This window comes from Pongo abelii, chromosome 3, assembly GCF_028885655.2.
Source record: "Pongo abelii isolate AG06213 chromosome 3, NHGRI_mPonAbe1-v2.0_pri, whole genome shotgun sequence".
NCBI classification, from domain to species: domain Eukaryota; kingdom Metazoa; phylum Chordata; class Mammalia; order Primates; family Hominidae; genus Pongo; species Pongo abelii.
Genome location: NC_071988.2, coordinates 113,986,956 through 114,008,315, shown reverse-complemented (window position 1 = coordinate 114,008,315; position 21,360 = coordinate 113,986,956). Strand labels below are relative to the sequence as shown.

General features: G+C 35.0%; 1 protein-coding gene across 2 annotated transcripts in view; it reads right to left on the bottom strand.

The window, feature by feature from the left end:
• GRID2 (glutamate ionotropic receptor delta type subunit 2) overlaps positions 1 to 21,360 on the bottom strand; it is a 1,495,815-nt gene that overhangs the window by 1,217,059 nt on the left and 257,396 nt on the right. The window lies entirely within an intron of this gene.

Genomic DNA, 21,360 nt, shown 5'->3' with positions numbered 1-21,360 from the left:
CATTGTGTGTATTAAACACATTTGTCTAAACCTTACATTGTGTGTATTAAATGATAATACACAGTGTGTATTATCATTATATACACAGTGTGTATTATAAAGCCAGTGTGAGGCTGGCTTTATCTTTTCACTGTTCTTTTTGTTTGGTTGGTTGGTTGGTTGTTTTTGAGATGGAGTCTTGTTCTGTCACCTAGGCTAGAGGGCAATGGCGTGATTTCAGCTCACTGCAACCTCCGCCTCCCGTGTTCAAGCCTTTCTCCAGCCTCAGCCTCCCGAGTAGCTGGGAATACAGGTGCACGCCACCACACTCAGCTAATTTTTTTGTATTTTTAGTAGAGACGGGATTTCACCATTTTGGCCAGGCTGCTCTCGAGCTCCTGACCTCAGGTGATCCACTCACCTCAGCCTCCAAAAGTGCTGGGATTTAAAGGAGTGAGCCACTGTGCCTGGCCATCACTGCTCTTTTATATTGGCATGGATTGTATCAGTCTCCTCAAACCATTGCCTTGTTTCCTATGTATTTTGAATACCTGTCCATGGCTGAGAACCTGAGAGAAAATAATGAAGAATCTTTTTGTTTTTGTTTTTGTTTTTGAGATGGAGTCTCGCTCTGTTGCCCAGGCTGGAGTGCAGTGGCACGATCTCGGCTCACAGCAAGCTCCGCCTCCCAGGTTCACGCCATTCTCCTGCCTCAGCCTCCCAAGTACCTGGGACTACAGGCGCCCGCCACCACGCCCGGCTAATTTTTTTTGTATTTTTAGTAGAGACGGGGTTTCACTGTGTTAGCCAGGATGGTCTCAATCTCCTGACCTCGTGATCCACCCGCCTCGGCCTCCCAAAGTGCTGGCATTACAGGCGTGAGCCAGCGCACCTGGCCAGAATTTTTAAAATTGACATATAAATTGAGTACTTCCTTAATATGTTATCAGATGTTTACTAAAGAGAATATTAATATTTTATTAATCAAATATATATTATAGACTTTAATTTTTACTTAACCTGTCTTTTCTGAACCAGATAATACTTTTTAATCTAAGCTCTTGTAAAAACATTTAGACAATAAATGTTTGACCTATCTTGCTAATTTAAGCAGCTTTCGTAAGAATTGTTTTAATATGTGATAATCCCTGTGTAGATCTAGATTAATCATTACATTGAAATTTAATTCTATCAGGTTTAGATATACAAATTTCTTTAATAGTTTGTTAGGAAGTATGATACAAATTTTTTATAATTGAAGCTGAAATAACCAATTCATTTTAAATCAGATAATCTAAATGTCTATTCACAAAGTAGTAATGTGTGTTTATACAAAGATGTTTCAACTTGTCATGATTCTAAATGAGTCTTTTAAAAAGAGCTTCTTATCAACCTTGTTTTATAGCAGGTGATGTTATTGACTTCTGCTGTATTGGTAATACATTTTTGATGGAAGCATTTTACTATTACATGGCAGAACACTTAATATTGCCTTAAACATTAAACTTGGGTTAATAAAGAGCAGAAACCTGCAGAAATGATAGCACATTAGTCAATCCTTTGCAGAATTAAGATATACTGAAAAAATGGATAAAAGAAACAGTTCATCTTTCTGCAAACAGCAAGGAAGTACACAGAAGAAACAGTTCATCTTATTGCAAACAGTGTAATCAAAGAAAAGAAAATCTTATCCAACATTTCAAATCCCAGTTATTTATTTACTTTTTTCTTCAGCTATAAAAATCTCATCTTAAACTGACTTTGTACTACAGGAGTGCATGCAGTATTTTGTCTTCCACACAAGCATTCTGAAAACAATGTGATTAGTTCCACAGGAAGGATCCTGGGACAGAAATTCCTTTCTAATTTCACCCACTTCCAATAGTCACAGCAAAGTCATCTCTTTATTCTTTGTATTTATACACAAATATTACCAATCTAGATAATCCAATACTATAGGTACTAGATCTACTTTGTTAACTATACAGTTGCTCAAATGTAACATTCTTAACTATTTAGTTAACATGATGTCAAAGCATCTAGATCCTTCTCAGGTATTTTTATTAGCATGATTTTACACTCAGTTTTATTTTATAACCTTCATGGGAAAAGCAGATTAGACCTGTCAAGATAAAATAATTATTCCACCACTGATACACACACACACACACACACACACACACATACACACACGGCATATCATCAGTACTCTCTCTATATTTCTTGTTGGCCAAACTGAAGGGAGGAATAACCAATCAATAAAGCAGGAAAGGAACACCTGAATATTCCTATTATAGCAATTTTTAGTCATTTCCATCACTAAAGGTTGATATGCTGTTCCTTTTATGGGGGGAGAAATAAAGGCTTTATACAATCCTTATACAAACATACTGACATGCAAGTGGCCAAAATATATATTTTTAAATAAAAACTATATCATGTTTACATGTCTTCTTATATCTTAGAAAAATATTAATGTGTATGAGTTTGTACTATATGTAATGCTACTGAAAACAATTTTCACGGACTAATGGACCAATTAGCATATATGTGAAAAAAATACCAAATTTAGACAAAGTTCTACAAAAATATAATTGTCAACTTAATTACAATTTATAGTAATATTAAAGCCATGCTAATGTCTTAAATTTTCATTGTGAAGTATCATATGTAAAAGTATTAATGCAGGTATGCCCTTTGAAAATTCACAAATTATTGTGCAATTCAAAGCTAACTGACAAGCTACAGTACTTCTGTTAAAAAAAACATAATTATGTTTTAGAAAGGTATTTAAATATTCCCAAAATACATATACTTACTTGCCAGTTTTTAAAATGACAATCCAAATTTCTTCTTTAAACCTAATAGATATATGCTTGGTGTCTGTGTATGTGTCTATGTGTGTGTGTGTGTGTGTGTGTATGTGTGTGTGTGTGTAGATTTTTTGTGCTTGAAATAAGTCAGTACTTCAGACCATAAAATCATTTCACCCAAAAATACATTCACAAATACGCCTTTAATTTAAATAAAATATTTATAAGTTCACTAACCTAACCAACTCAACAAGTCTCCAAATATTCGAAGACTTTTCTCCTTCTTGGTTTTATTTTTGGTGTTTCCTCTACCACCGAGGTAGTCCTTATTACATTAGCAAAATATAATTTCCTAGGCCATATAAACTATTTTTATACTTACACTGTGTATAAAAGAGCCTGAATAGTTTAGACACTCAAGAATCATTGATTACATCTTTTTTAACATTAAATTAGGTATAATCTTATAAAATAAAATACCTAAATTCAGATGTATGGATAAAATATAAGTTACACCTAAACCTAAATTAAAACAAAAGTAGACTTGAAAATGTACTTGCATGTTAATTTATTGTCACAGGCATTATTATGATTCCAGAAAACCCAAGTTAGCAAAGTAATAATCATACACAAGTTAATTAATAATCATACTAAAAACTTGTATTTTAGTTTGAATATTGAAAATGTTGTGTCTTATAAATTTAAGAGGCAAGTGGAGTAAACATTATTTACCTGATAAGATAGCAGAGAAGAAATGTGTTCATCTTGTGCATAATTTCCTCTAACAATATTGAGAAAAAATTTGATGTATATTGAAGAAATTTTCCACAGTGAATAGAATTATTGGAAGATATATATATTCTATAACAACCTTATCAAGTTGTATTTAAAATAAAAGACTCTAAATATTGAAACCAAACATCAACACCTCTATACTCCTCTTGCAAATCAATAGCATATCATCTAGAAAAACTTATATAAAAACATTTGTGCATAAATGTTTCATTGGATTTCATAGTTCCAAATAAAATCAAAGATAGCTGATCTTTATTTTTTAGTCACAAAGTTCAAATTTTTAATCTCTTTACTCACTTAATTTTGACTAACATATAAATTATATATGGTAGGTAATCATAAAAGGAATAAACTTAACCGAAAGTTAGCAAAGATGCTACATGCAATGAATCTTTTATTGTCTTTGTAACACCAGAGATGATTCTTTTGTGCATGCTCGCACTCTCTCTACCCCCCAACTTTTTCCCCTCACTTTTTCTCTTTATGTTCACACATTCACGCATCCAGCCATTCATCCATCTATTCATCAAACCAATCTTTCCTAAAGACAGAGAAAACCATCAAAGCCAAGCCACGGTGCTCTTTAACAAATTATTTAGTGGCCAAATATTTGAAAATGGGTTCACTGTCGAATACAGCCATAGTGGAAATACGATGACATAAGAAGATCATAAAAGGAAGCAATTGTGTTGTTTTTGTAAACTCATAGCTGAAAGGAATTTTAGAGATGGTTTATGAAAACCTTGTCATGCTTCATAAATTGTAGTGCAAACATTTTAAGTGTTTTCACCCAAATTACACAGCCAAAGGTTACAAGATGTAGAGTAGAAGGTTAGGTGTCCTGGTTTCAAGTTTGGAGCTATGTCTGCCATTTTATGCTTTTTTCACTTCAAGCATTTTTTTTTATGGTGGCTATATACATAGAGAGGGCACATCAGTACATATATGTGTATGTATATACACATATACATATATATTCAATAAATAGTACTATAATGATGATTAGCATATTAAATTCATTTATTTTAAGCCATGAAGGTTATAAAATTGATGAAATGCAGTAAAATGCTGATCATAAGACTAGTTTTATAAAAAATTTAATTCCTTTGCCTGAGAGGCTTCAACAACTTTAGTTTAGGAAGTTAAAATAAAGAAAAAAGTGCAACGTTCTGCCTTGGGGAGTTTATTAGACACAGTAGGATTTACAGTTCTGCAGAGCTATTCAGAACTGTTAAATCATCATATATCCTTACTGTTTTAGATGCTACTATTCACGTGAGTTTTTAATTTAATTCTGACAATGCATTTTGCATACACGTTAGTTGCACTGTGAGCATATATCCAAATCAAGATATTTATAACATTTTTTTCATCTACAAATGGCATTCCTACTATTGCCAGTGGAAATTATACATGCATTTTAAAAGGAGGGCAAATAATAAAAGGCATTATAAATATTGTAAAAATCAGATTTCTCCTTTATTTCATCGTCTCATTCATGTTACCCTCAGTTCAAGGAGAAAAAATGTTAAACATGTTCAAAACTACTAGGTAGTAAGAAAAATTAGCAGTATTATGACCAAAAGAGATTAGCATTTTTGATACAATTTAGTATCTTTACTTGAGCATAGATAGTATCTTTGACACCAATAAGCATCTTTACTTAGCATAGTATCAGCTACCATTTCAGTGGGGTATCATTACAATGAAGGTGAAGGCATTGTTTGTGCATATATGTATATATTTACATACACATATATAATATAAATATATATACATATATATGCACATATGCATGTGTATATATTTATATAATACATGTTCATATGTTTATATATTTATATTACACATGCACAAATAAGTACATTTATTACATACTCACATATATATTACAACTGTGTGTATGTAATGAATGTACACATGTGTGTATGTAATAAATGTGCTTATTGGTGCATGTGTGTGTATATATATAATTATATATGTGTGTATATATATATATGTATATATATAAAATTATCTGCCCAGGAAATATTAATTAAGTTGAGATATCATCCACAATTTAATTCTGTATTACAAATGTTTCAGCAGCCTCTTATTTAACAGAACATTTCCTAACATGTTCTATGCTAATATCCTTGCAGGCATGAAATAGGGTTTTCAGAACCCTTTAACCTTTTATCATGAGGTATATTTTTCTCAGTTCATCTTATCTAACCCTTCACAAGCACTCTGACTAAAGAAGTAAACCAAAACAATGACTCTAATTGTTGGAAAGGAGGTGCTGGATATACATCAAATTCATGACAATTAGCAAATATTATTCTGAATTAGAGACAATTGTGCTCTGTTGTGTTTCTCTCCAATTTACAATAATTGAAATATTAGAAACACTAGCAATTAACATTTTTTAGTACTAAGTACTGTACGAAGTGGCTCATAGACATTATTTTATTTAGTTCTGATAAAAACCCTTTGAGGGAAATGAAACTCAGGTTAAGTAACTTTCCCCAGGCCCAAGCTAGTAATAATTGCTGCAGAATCCACAGCTCTCAGTTTCTTAGCAATCTTCTGAAAACACTAGGAGCTTAATAACTGGAAATATATACATTAAAACAAATTTCCAGATAAGAAAATAATATGCATATTTTTACTTTCATAATAATATATATAGAGAGAGACAGAGTCTTTCTCTGTCACCCAGGCTGGGGTGTAATTATGCAACCATGGCTCACTGCAGTCTCAATCTCCCTGACTCACCTGAACCTCCTGTCTCTGCTCCCTGAGTAGTTGGAACTACAGGGGCACACCACCAAGCTTGGCTAATTTTTAAATTTTTTGTAGAGACTGGGGTCTCACGTTGTTGCCCAGGCTTATCTCAAACTTCTGAACTCAAGTGTTCCTCACTTGAGGAACTATACTATCACTGTACCTCTGCATCCCAAAGCACTGAGATCACAGGCATGAGCCACAACACCCATCATTTCATAATAATTATAATAAAATTTTATTGTATATTAAAATTCTCAAATAGGTTTCAATCTTACATTTTGTTTTATAAAATTTTATTAATTAGGCATATTTTTATAAAATTTCTAGTACTTTTTGCATACTTTGAAGTTCAATATTTGTCTCAGTGATTTAACTTATACTATATCAGAAGTTGATTTACCTGTTTTTATACAAACTTTATATTTAAGGGTGTTTAGGGATGATTAATATATATAAAGATGTAAATTGATATGAGTTTCTAAACCTTAGTTTAAATAACAATCTTGGAATTGTTACCTTGGAATAGTGTTAAGTGAGTTCCAATAGAATATGCAATATGACATATTTTTAAATGCAGAATTCAGAACAAATCTCTAGCCTTTCAATCTCTAAGGAGTTTTGTTGTTGTTGCTTACTTTAGTGATGAATAATCCTAAGAGAGTGACAATAAAATATAAAATAAATATATATATATAAATATATAAGGTTATTGGCTTTATATATTAAGGACCACTGATAATTTACTTAGGTCTATAATAGTCAAATTGCGGCCAGGTACAGAAACTATCTGGCTCATTATTTTCCACTGTCTAGTGCTTACTTAGCACTTTGTTCTGAGAGTTCAAAGTTCATTATAATATTAACTTCCATTCCACCCACCATAATTATTTAGCCTATAGGAAAGCATCATTTTTATTTTAAACATAGGAAATCAAGTTCAAAGAGGATATTGTCAAGATCACAGAGGGTATTAGTTATGATATAGTGTAGAAAGGTATAAGTGGAAGCAGAAAATTCCACGCAGATATTTAAAATGATTATACAGAAATTCTTGAATGTGTATTGTAATTTACATTTAGCTAGTGTCTGAAACATTTTTAATAATTCAGACACCTTTAAATTCTGTTTTCTTCAATATATTTTTGATAAAGTGACTTAAAATGAGAAGGGTAAATCATAGACCAAGAAGTGAAATTTTCAGTACTGTCTCCAGAGATTTCTCCAGAGATTTATGTTTGAATGTGACATTTGCTCATAGTGTGAAATAAGTCAAATTCAAAGGGACTCTTCATTCTAACACAAGGCCCTTTTCTTAGCCTTACTGTCCAATAACATGTGAAATCACATTTCGTTTGGAAAACCTGTATAGTTATCCAGAAACTCAAAGCACATTTAAACTGATAATACTATCACTGGAAAAGTCTGACTGCTGTGTGTCTTCCAGAAGTATGTGGGAGAAAAGGTAATGTAGGGTGCTTGCCTAAGGAACAGGTAAGCTGAGTCATCCACATGGAGCATAATAAGAGGTTAATTTTTTAAATAATTTCATGTTGGAACATCAATCCTCTCAGAATAGTTTATGCATTTTATACTAGTTTAGTGAATAAACATTTCAAAGATCAATTATTTGAATAGGAATACTTTGCAATTTTTTAAAGAGTACTTGTGACTATTTCTAAAAAAAAAAAAAAAGGTGGGGGGACTAGACAGTGAAAGCTCAAATATCTGGATTTTTTCTTGTATAAAGGCAGCAATGTTTAACTCTAAATTAGTTTACATCTCTTCTTACTGAATCCGTGAAGATTCAACCAGAACCTTGTGTGCTATGTCGCAGTCTCTTTCTCTATTGCATACATCTAATTGAAACAATATCCTATTATTACAAAATTCTGCCATGACAAGAACAAAAAGAACTCGTTTGACAATAGACACTTTGAACACTGCACAGCAATTCAAATTCTTCACAAACTGACATGATGCATTAAAAAAAAAATAGGCAAAAAGCTGATAAGGTAGCTACTGAAAAGTATGTTCATGAAGAAAAGTTGCAGATATTTTTAGAAATTGAACAGATTTAACATTTTTCTTCTTGTAACAATTTACTGTATCTTTTTAGTATTACCTTCAACTTCCACAAAAAATGTGAGAATTGGCCTATACTACTATAAATAAAATCATATGCCAAAGAAATATCTGTATGAAACCATAGTGTGAATGTGATCCTCTCAGAAGGGTCAAACTCATTTTGCACACAAATAATATAGTGTAGGCTGTCTTCTACAGAGTAAAAATTCTAATTTTATGTTTAAGACAAAAATTTACTCTGCTTTGAGATGAAAAATCATTTTACCTATCTGAATGGGCCAAAATAAATAAGTTTCTTGTAACGGAGCATTTTAAAACTTCTATAAAACACTGTTTTAGTTCTAAAGTAAAAGATTGCAGCCTGTAGAATATTTCAGGTAGGAAAATGGTACTCTTCCAATATAAATCTCAAACTTCATAGTTTGTTAACTCTGAACTCATTTGTAATTTTTTTCTTCTTCTTTATTACATGAATGTACATTTAACTAGCAAAAATGAAGATTTTATAGATATCCACTGATTATTTTTCCAATATGTCCTATAAAATATACAGATATTTCCAGGGAATTGCCATGCAAAATATTTCAAAAGCATTAAGAAAACAGAAATTCTATTATAACTGTAGACTAGACAACTGTAAAGGAGACATGAGTTTCCCTCAGAAGGACAGCAAATTTTCTAGGTATTTATTAGCTGCAATACATATAACAGCAAATTATACTATATATATATTTATATGTATATATGATGAAATTAACTGAGTCCATTATACTATATATAAAATATATATACTTATATACATATGTATACATATATAGTATAATAGACTCAGTTTCATCTTTTAAGGTCTGTATCATAGTCACAGTCTCTGACTTTTTGTATATCAATTACTTAAGAAAAATCAATTTCTAAATAGTATTTTAATAATAACTTGCTAGAAAATAAACCTTACAAAATGGTCAAAGTTGTGTATGCTTGCCACTGTAAGTTTTATTCATACTAAGAAAAAAGAAATAATGTTTTTAAACTTTATCATTTTTGTAGGTTATCTCTCTTAATCCTCATTTTACAGTTGAGGAGACTAAGAATCAGAAAAGTTAGATGAATTACTTAATCACGTGCTAAAACATACATGATATAGGACTTAAATCTAAAACTCCCTGGGTTCCAAGACCTATAGTTTTTATCCTATATAAACTCTATGTTAAAAATTTAGTCCATTCTTGAGACAAAATATTCTGCTTTTGGAATAACGTGCTAGGGAAAGAGAAAAACAGTGAATGCCTTCAAACCGTGTTCTTAATTTATTTTCTTAGACAGTTTGACACCAAGACATGGAATGTAGTAATCCTCTTTTGAAGAAAAAGAAACAAATAAGAGCTGGAAAGAGCAAACAATTTATAAATGATTTGTGGGCCATGTTAAAAGTGATGATAGAGTATACACTGTGGCCTTTTAAACACATATTGAAAAATTATCTAAAAGTCAAAATATGTCCAGCAAGAATGTTTACTTATGGAACTTGATATTAAGTAATTTACCACAGAGCTCAAGTTAAAAAAAATAAAATAAAAGTCACGTTTGGATAAATTCTTATGCCCCGCTGGTGTATGAAGACCATAGTTGAAGTACATAAAGGAAACATAAGTAGATTTCTTGGGATCTTCTACTATGATTGTATATCTTAAGACTTCAGATTAAAACTCAAAAATATTGTTGTTTAAATAAAAAAGGAAACAAGTTTCCCTCCTGTAACATAAGCTATAAAGCAAATTGGCAAATATTTGTATCTGTGAATTCTGGTTTTTTGGTAAATAGATGAAAATTTATGGTGACCTTGATGTGCATTTCAGTGTTTTGAAAATTGTGATTTAATGAAGAAGTAATCTGATACTACTTTATTAAGAGTTTGAACAAAATATATATGATGCATGTCAAAATGGTAATTACAAGAATTCAAATAGATAGATAGATAGATAGATAGATAGATAATGATATTTTTGTTGTTGAGATGAGGTTGCCCAGACTGGTCTTGAACTCCTGAACTCAAGCAACTGCCTCAGCCTCCAGAGTAACTGGGATGACAGGTGTGAGTCACTAGGCCATGCTTCCATAAATTTCGGAAGATGTTATTCTCTATTTAATTATGTTGTTTTCCATATATCTTTTGCTTTATTAAAGAGGTAGTTTCTCAAGCTTTAGGCAGCCAGACCTGAGAGGCTCTATCTTTTTATAATTCCATTTTAAATAAAAATTAAGAAACTAAGTTTCAGAAAATTTTGGTAAGTCATCCCAAATCTTTACTTGAACCTTGGAAAAAACACCATTTAATTTATGTGAGATTCTCACTGAGACTTTGAGGCCAGCTAATCCCATCATGATTCACCACTGGCATCTTTGCTTACTGCCCAAAATGTATATCTCTAACCATTCATCAGCTCCTCATTTTCTTTATATTGTTTTTCCTTTGACAAATGCCTACCATACCTTTACACAATGCTAATTGTTCTCCACTATGACCACCTAATTCCATGGTAATTCCATTTCATTAATATTTTAAACTCCTTTATAGAAGAATCTTAGCTTTTATTAAATTCTAGCTTTCTCTAGAGGACCTCTTGCTCTTCCTGTAGTCCTTTCAACTGGAGATTTATTTTTTCACATACCAAGTCCTGTTACAACCAGCTAACATTGCTTAGCTCCTTAAAAACAATGTCAAACCGTTACTCTTCCATTATGGAGTAAAATCATCTCTTCTGAATCCCTTGCCATTTAACTATCCTACCCTCTGATCCTTCTCATCACTGTCATTGACTACCTTGTGGCCAGATGACTAAGTTCATTTTGTGAATTGAAACCTGGTTCAAAATCTTTCTCTCTGTCCCAGGTCCTACCATCATCCTTGGTGATAACAGTTGACTTATCTACCTTAGTAACAACTCAATCTCATTTTTCTTAATTCTAATGTTTATACCTCTACTAAACCCACAGCCAGTAACAGGTCCCTGACATCCCCTGTATACTGTATATGAGAAATATTGAAATCTATTATCTAATACTCCACACAGTCTTTTTTTCAAGACTCATTCCATTATATCTGTTCTTCAGCCACAAAGAAACTTCCAGTCCCCTGATCACTGAGTCAATGGAGATTCCATTTGACAGAGTAAAAAGAGGCAAGTCAATGGTTCCCTTTTGAATATGCTATGTTTCTGAAGCCTATTAAAATCAAAGTGGAGAATTTATGCTGGCAATTAAATATGTAGAAAATGGAGCTTAAGAGAAAGATGTCTGCATTTGAGACATATGTTTGAGAGTAATCAAGGTACCTTTGGAAATTAAAAATCTGAGACAAGATGTTATCATATTAAAAACTAGCCCAAATAGAAAGAAGAGGGGCTAGAACAGATCCCAGACCCAGAATGAAGAAAAGCAGGGTGGGGCAACAGCACACCCAGGAGCAATGGCCCACCCAGGAGCAACAGAGCCAAGGGATCTCCAATACCAGCCAAGGGAAGTGATGAGTGATTGTGTGATCCCAGGAAACCACACTTCTACCACAGAGCTTTGCAAACCATGGATCAGGAGGTCCCTTCATGGGCCCATGCCACCAGGGTCTGACACACTAAGCTGGGCAAAGTCTTAGGAGACCAGATGCTCAGGCACATGCAGAGATCCAGGAGCTTTACATACTCTAGCCCCAGGAACCCTGGCAAGGGTGTCTGCAGCTCAAGCAAGGCAGGAGGTCCTTCCTAGGAGATGCCCCTAGGAAGGGGGCTGAATCCAGGGAGCTGAGCAGTGCCAGTCTTCAGGCCCAACTTCCATAGCATCTCACAGGATAAGACCCACTGGCTTGGAATCCAGGACAGCCACCAGCAACAGAGTGGAGCCTGCCTGAGAGGAGACGGAGCCCTCTGTGGGAGGGGCCAGGCCACCATATGTGCTGTTTAGTCCAATCAGCCATTCCAGCTTCTGGGTTTTGGAGAGTCCAAACGGTCTGGACAAGGAAGGGTTCCAACAGTGCAGCACAGTTGCTTTGCCAGAACGTGACCGGAATGCTTCGGTAAGCAGGACCCTGGTCCATTCCTTCTCAGTGGATGGGACCTCCCAGCTGGGGTCTCCAGCCATACTTGCCTGCACATATTTTACAGATAAAGTGCTGATTTCTCTCTGGGACAGAGTGTCCTTGGGGAAAGGCAGATTGCCACCTTGGTTGTTTAGACAACTCAGCCATTCCAGCCTGTGGGCGTTGGAGAGTCCAAGCCAATGGGCAGAGGTGGTTCCTCAGCATGGCAGAGCTGTTTGTCAAGACATATCCAGACTGCTTCTTTAAGGGGGACGCTGATCCACTCCTTCTCATAGGAGGGTCCTCCCAGCCAGGGCTTCTGGCCACCCTGTCCCATGTTCAAGAGCCAACAGTTCTAATTTCTCTCTGGGAGGGAGTGTCTGGAGAACAACGGGGGTGGCCACCACCTTGGCTGTTCAAATATCTAAGCTGGTCCAGACTGTGGGCCTTGGAGAGCCCTAAATGATTGGGAGCTGAAGGGTTGCCCAAGCTCTCCAGCCACCTCCTACAGGTGGGTTCAGACTGGCAACCAGTCAGTATCCCCCTGGAATGGAGCTTCCAGAGGAAGGGACAGGCTGCCATATTTGCTGTTTTGCAGCCTTTACTGTTGATACCTCCAGGTATGGGAAAAAATGAGGTGACTAGGGTCTAGAGCTGATCCCCAGCAAACTGCAACAATGTTAAAACAAACAAACAGAAAAACAAACAACAACAAAAACTACAAAAAAAACCCATCCAAAAGTCAGCAAAATCAAAGATCATAGGTAGATAAGTCCACAAATATGAGAAAGAACCATTGCAAAAACCCTGAAAACTCAAAAAGCCAGAGTGTCCCTTTTCCTCTAAATGACTGAACCATCTCACCAGCAAGGGCTCAGAACTGGGCTGAGGCTGACATGGCTGAAATGATAGAAGTAGACTTCAAATGCAGATAAAAACAAACTTTGCTGAGCTAAAGGAACATGTTGTAACCCAATGCAAAGAACCTAAGCATGATGGTAAAACAATACAGGGGCTGACAGACAAAATAGCCACAATATAGAGGTACATAACCAACCTGATGAAGCTGAAAAACACACCACAGGAATTTCCCATTGCAATTACAAGTATTGATAGCGGAATAGGTCAAGAGGAGGAAAGACTTTCTGAACTTGAAGACTATCTTTCTGAAATAAGACAGTCAGACAAGAATAGAGAAAAAGGAATGAACAAAACCTTCAGGAAATATGGGATTATCTAAAGAGACAGAATCTATGACTGATTGGGGTACCTGAAAGAGATAAAGATAATTGAAACAATTTAACAATCATACTTTAAGATATTATCAGGAGAACTTTCCCAACCTAGCAAGAAAGGCCAACATTCCAATTCAGGAAATGTAGAAAACCCCAATAAGATACTCCATGAGAAGATCATCCTCAAGACACATAATCATCAGATTCTCCAAATGAAATGAAAGAAATGAAAGAAAAAGTGTTAAAGGCAGCTAGAGAGAAAAGGCAGGTGACTGACAAAGGGAAGCCCATCAGACTAACAGTGGACCTTTCAGCAGAAACCCTACAACCCAAAGAGATTGGAGGGCAAAATGTCACATTTTAAAGAAAAGAATTTCCAATCTAGAATTTCATATCTGGACAAACTCAGCTTCAAAAACAAAGGAGAGGAGATCCTTTTATAATAGAAAGAGGTCGTTCAGACAAGAAAATGTGTAGGGAATTTGTTACCACCAGACTTGTGTTACAAGAGCTCCTGAAGGAAGCACTAAATATGGAAAGCAAAAACCATTACCAGCCACAAAAAAAAAAAAAACACTAAAGTACAGACCAGTAACACTATATAGCAATCACATAAACATGTGTACAAAATAACCAGTTATAATAGCATCATGATGACAGGATCAAATACACACATAAAAATACTAATCTTAAATATAACTGGGATAAATGCCCCACTTAAAAGACAAAGAATGGCAAGCTGGATACAGAACTAAAATCCATTGGTATGCTGTCTTCAAGGGACTCATCTCATATACAAAGACACACATAGGCTTTGGAGGAAAATTTACCCAGGAAATGGAAAACAGGAAAATAGCAGGGGTTGCAATCCTAGTTTCCGACAAAACAGACTTTAAACCAGCAAAGAACAAAAGACAAAGAAGGGGATTACCTAAAGGTAAAGGGTTCAATTCAACAAGAACAGCTAACTATCTTAAATATATATGCACCCAATACAGGAGCACCCAGATTCATAAGCAAGTTCTTAGGGACCTTTAAAGAGACTTAAGCTTCTACAAAGTAATAGTGTGAGCCTTTCACACCCCACTGACAATACTAGATCATTGAGACAGTAAATTCACAGATACTCAGGACATGAACTCAGCTGTGGATCAAGTTGACCTGATAGATATCTACAGAACTCTCTACCCCAAAACAATGGAATGTACATTCTTCTCAGTGGAACATGTCACTTACTCTAAAACCAATCACATAATTGGAAGTAAAACACACCTCAGCAAATGGAAGAGAATTGAAATCATAACAAACAGTCCCTCAGACCACAGTGCAATAAAATTAGAACTCAAGATTCAGAAGTTCACTCAAAACCATACAACTACATGGAAATTGAACAACCTGCTCCTGAATGACTTTTGGGTAAATAATGAAATTAAGGTAGAAACCAACAAGTTCTTTGTAACTAATAACAACAAAGAAACAACATACCAGATTAACTGGGATGCAGCTAAAGCAGTGTCAAGAGGGAAATTTATAGCACTAAATGCCCACATCAAACAGCTAGAAAGATCTCAAATTGACACTCTAACATCGCAACAAAAGAACTAGAGAACCAAGAGCAAACAAACCCCAATGCTAGCAGAAGATATGAAATAATCAAGATCAGAGCAGAACTGAAGGAGATAGAGACATGAAAAACCCTTCAAAAACTGAAATCCAGAAGCTGTTTTTTTGAAAAAATAAATAAAATAGATAGACTCCTCACTAGACTAATAAAGAAGTAAAGAAATAATATTCAAATAAATGCAATCAGAAATGATAAGGGAGATATCACCACTGACCCCAAAGAAATACAAACAACTATCAGAGGATCCTATAAACACCTTTGTGCACATAAACTGGACAATCTAGAATAAATGAACAAATTCCTGGAAACATACACTCTCCCAAGACTGAACCAGGAAGAAACTGAATGCTTGAATAGGGCAATAATGAGTTCTGAAACTGAGGCAGTAATAAATAGCCTAATAACCAAAAAAAGCCCAGGGCCAGATAGTTTCATGGGTGAATTCTACCAGAGGTACAAAAAAAAGCCAGTACCATTCCTACCGATACTATTCCAAAAAAAGTGAAAAAGAAGGACTCCTGCTTAACTCATTCTATGAGGCCATAATCATTCTGATACCAAAATCTGACAGAGATACAAGAAAAAAAGGAAACCTCAGGCCAATATCCTTGGTGAACATCTATGTGAAAATACTCAACAAAATACTGCTAAACTGAATCCAACAGCACATCAAAAAGTTTATATCCCATGATCAAGTAGGATGCAAGGATGGTTCAACATACACAAATCTCCAGGATGCAAGGCTGATTCAACATAGGCAAATCAATAAACGTTTAAAATTCTCTTTTTTTGTTGTGTCTCTGCCAGGCTTTGGTATCAGGATGATGCTGGCCTCATAAAATGAGTTAGGGAGGATTCCCTCTTTTTCTATTGATTGGAATAGTTTCAGAAGGAATGGTACCAGCTCCTCCTTGTACCTCTGGTAGAATTCAGCTGTGAATCCATCTGGTCCTGGAATTTTTTTTGGTTCATAAGCTATTAATTATTGCCTCAATTTCAGAGCCTGTTATTGGTCTATTCAGAGATTCCACTTCTTCCTGGTTTAGTCTTGGGAGGGTGTATGTGTCGAGGAATTTACCCATTTCTTCTAGATTTTCTAGTTTATTTACATAGAGGTGTTTATAGTATTCTCTGATGGTAGTTTGTATTTCTGTGGGATCGGTGGTGATATCCTCTTTATCATTTTTTATTGTGTCTATTTGATTATTCTCTCTTTTCTTCTTTATTAGTCTTGCTAGCGGTCTATCAATTTTGTTGATCTTTTCAAAAAACCAGCTCCTGGATTCATTGATTTTTTGAAGGGTTTTTTGTGTCTCTATTTCCTTCAGTTCTGCTCTGATCTTAGTTATTTCTTGCCTTCTGCTAGCTTTTGAATGTGTTTGCTCTTGCTTCTGTAGTTGTTTTAATTGTGATGTTAGGGTGTCAATTTTAGATCTTTCCTGCTTTCTTCTGTGGGCATTTAGTGCTATAAATTTCCCTCTACACACTGCTTTGAATGTGTCCCAGAGATTCTGGTATGTTTTGTCTTTGTTCTTGTTGGTGTCAAAGAACATCTTTATTTCTGCCTTCATTTCGTTATGTACCCAGTAGTCATTCAGGAGTAGGTTGTTCAGTTTCCATGTAGTTGAGTGGTTTTGAGTGAGTTTCTGAATCCTGAGTTCTAGTTTGATTGCACTGTGGTCTGAGAGACAGTTTGTTATAATTTCTGTTCTTTTACATTTGCTGAGGAGTGCTTTACTTCCAACTATGTGGTCAGTTTTGGAGTAAGTATAGTGTGGTGCTGAGAAGAATGTATATTCTGTTGATTTGGGGTGGAGAGTTCTGTAGATGTCTATTAGGTCCACTTGGTGTAGAGCTGAGTTCAATTCCTGGATATCCTTGAGACAGAAAAGATAACTTTCTGTCTCATTGATCTGTCTAATGTTGACAGTGGGGTGTTAAAGTCTCCCATTATTATTGTGTGGGAGTCTAAGTCTCTTCGTAGGTCTCTAAGGACTTGGTTTATGAATCTGGGTGCTCCTGTATTGGGTGCATATATATTTAGGATAGTTAGCTCTTCTTGTTGAATTGATCCCTTTACCATTATGTAACGGCCTTCTTTGTCTTTTTTGATCTTTGTTGGCAAATCAATAAATGTGATTCATCACATAAAGAGAACTAAAAACAAAATCCATGTGATTATTTCAATAGATTCAGAAAACACCTTCCATAAAATTCAACATCCCTTCATATTAAAAACTCTCAATAAACCAGGTATTGAGGGAACATACCTCAAAATAATAAGAGCCATATGTGCTATACCCACAGCCAATATCATACTGTGTGGCAAAAACTGGAAGCACTCCCCCTGTAAAACCAGCACAAGACAAGCTTGTCCACTGTCAAGACTCCTATTCAACAGAGTATTGGAAGTTCTAGCCAGGGCAATCAGGCAAAAGAAAGAAAGAAAGACATTCAAATACAAAGACAGGAAGTCAAAATATCTTTGTTTGCAGATGACATAAAGCTGTATCTAGAAAACTCCATCATCTCAGTTGAAAAGCTGCTTAAACTCATACACAACTTTAGCAAAGTTTCAAGATAAAAATAAATATGTGAAAACCAGTAGCATTCCTATATGCCAAAAACAGACAAGCTGAGCATCAAATCACAAATGATCTCTCCTTCACAAATGCCACCAAAAGAATAAAATACCTAGGAGATAACAAGGGAAGTGAAAGATCTCTTCAAGAAAAACTATAAACCACTGCTCAAATAAATCAGAAATGACACAAATGGAAAAACATTTCATGCTCATCGATAAGAAGAATTAATATCGTGAAAATGACCACACTGCTCAAAGCAATTTATAGATTCAATGTTATTCCCATTAAACTCACATTGGTATTCTTCACAGAATTAGAAAAAGATATTTTAAAATTCGTATGGAGCCAAAAAGAGCCTGAATAGCCAAGACAATCCTAAGCAAAAAGAACAAACCCAAAGTCTTCATGCTATCTTACTTCAAACTATACTACAAGGCTACAGTAACCAAAACAGCATGGTACTGGTATAGAAACAGACACACAGACCAATGAAATATAATAGAGAGCCCAGAAATAAGACTAAACAACTATAACCATCTGATCTTTGATAAAGGACAAAAACAAGGAATGGGGAAAAGATTCCCTGTTCAATAAATGGTGCTCTGATAACTAACTAGCCATATGCAGAAGACTGAAACTGGACCTCCTCCTTACACCACATACGAAAATCAACTCAAGATGGATTAAATGTTTAAATATAACATGGTAAACTAAACAAACCCTTGAAGAAAACCTAGGCAATACCCTCCAGGACACAGGCATAGGCAAAGATTTCATGAAAAAACATCAAAAGTTATGCAACAAAAGCAAAAATTGACAAATGGGATCTAATTAAACTAAAGCTCTTCTGCACAGCAAACGAAAGTATCAACAGAGTAAAAATACCACCTACAAAATGGGAGAAAGTTTTTGCAATCTATCCATTTGACAAAGGTCTAATATCCAGCATGTACAAGGAACTTAAACTCACAAGAAAAAAAAAAAACATTAAAAAGTGGGCATTGGACATGAACAGACACTTCTCAAAAGAAGGCATACATGTAGCCAAAAAACATGAAAAAGATCAACCCCACTGATTATTAGAGAAATAGGAATCAAAGCGACAATGAGATACCATCTCACACCACTCAGAATAGATATTATTAAAAAGTCAATAAACAACAGATGCTGGCAAGGTTGTGGAAAATAAAGGAATGTTTTTACAATGTTGGCAGGAATGCAAGTTAGTGCAACCTTTGTAGGAAACAATGTGGTGATTCCTCAAAGACCTAGAGACAGAAATACCATTTGATTCAACACTCTCACTACTGGGTATATACCCGAAGTAATATAAATCATTTTATTATAAAGATACATGCACGTGAATGTTTATTACAGCACTATTCACAATAACAAAGACATGGAATCAACCTAAACATTCATCGATGTTAGACAGGATAAAGAAAATGTGGTACATATACACCACAGAATACTATGCAGCCATAAAAATGAATGAGATCATGTTATTTGCATGGACATGGATGGAACTGGAGGCCATTATCCTTAGCAAACTAATTCAGGAACAGAGAACCAAGTACCACCTTTTCTCACTTATACGTGGGAGCAAAATGATAAGAACATATGGACACATGTCAGGTAACAAGATACACTGGGGCCTGTTGGAGGGCGTGGGGTGGGAGGAGAGAGAGCATCAGGAAGAATAATGGATGCTGGCTTAACACCTGGGTGATAAGATGATCTGTGCACCAAACCACCATGGCACACTTTTGCCTGTGTAACAAGCCTGCACATCTTGCACATGTACCCTTTAACTTAAAAGTTGGGAATTTAAAAAAAGAAAGAAAATGTGGTACGTATACATCATGGAATACTATGCAGCCATAATAAAGAACAAGATCATATTATTTTCAGGAAAATGGATGGAGCTGGAAGCTGTTATCTCTAGCAAACTAATGCAGAACAGAAAACCAAATATAGCACATTCTCACTTATAAGTTGGAGCTAAATGATGAGAACACATGGTCACACGGACGGGAACAACAGACACTGGGACCTACTGGAGGGTGGAGGGTGGGAAGAGGGATAGGATCAGAAAACATAACTAATGAGTACTAGGCTAAATACCTGGGTATTGAAATAATCTGTAGAACAAACCCCCATGACACAAGTTTACCTATATAACAAACCTGCACATGTACCTCTGAACTTGAAATAAAACTGAAAAAAAATATATTTTTTAATGAAATTTTGCACTTCAAGTTCTGACAAGATGACAGACTAGTAGAGTTCCTCATTCCCTCCACCAAAATCAAATATTCAGAAACTTCAGAAGAATAAAGGTAGCACATATCTGAGGAACCAACAAAAAACTGAGAGAAACCATGGGGAGACAAAAGATTGTTGTAAAAGTTTCTTGGTATGTCAGGGCAGCCTTGAATGGCATCGCGACACACCTGTAGAAACAGTCAAAATCCTCCCAGGGCTTACTGAGTCTTCTGTAATCAGACACTTTGTTAAATTTCAGACCTCAGATCCTAGTATTTGGCCTCTTCCTCACTGACATCCATTCACCCAAGTCTTTTTGTTGCTCCTGCAATACAAAAAGTATATTCCCATCTCAGCAGTCCTGATCTTGTTATTCCTTCTACTTGTAATGCTTCTTCTCTTACAGAAAAACACAGCTTCTTCCTCAACTGCTTCCGGTCTTGCTCAACTTCTTAGTGAGACCCTCCTTGATGACCCTGTTTAAAATTGCAGCCTCTGTCTTCAATCACTTTCTGCCATTCCTGCTTTATTTTTCTTCATAGTTTATATGGCTATCTGATACATTACATATCCTAACTATATATCTCTTGTTTATTATTTCCTTCTCTTTCAAATGCACTTTCCATGAGGGCAAGGGGTTTTGTTTGCTGTGTTAACTCTGAATTACCAATGCAAAGAAATGTGTTTATTGCATATTAGATAAGTAGTAGAAGTTCATTGAATAGATAGATAAAATATGATTATGTGATTGAATATTTTAAAAGATATCACCAATCGTAAAATTAATAGTGTAGTAAGACTTCTAAAGAATATTTAAAGTATGAATACTAAGTTCTTGAGACAAAATTGTTGGCAAGAGATCATATCTCATGTTTATCTGCCTTTGACTTCACCTTGTAGATGCTTTTATAAATCACTAAACATTTGAAGAGAATGTCCTGAAAAGCTGCAAGCTCTAGGATCCTATTTTCCCGAACTTTGTTTTATTTCTCTAAATGCAATTAGATTTATTAGAGCAAATATTTAACAAATTCCAAGTATCCTTCTTGAATTAAGATATAACGAAGCAGCAGAAATCATCCCAGTTCAGTAATGCTATAGATATTCAAATATGCCGTGAATCTAAGCAAGCACATTTTCCTCT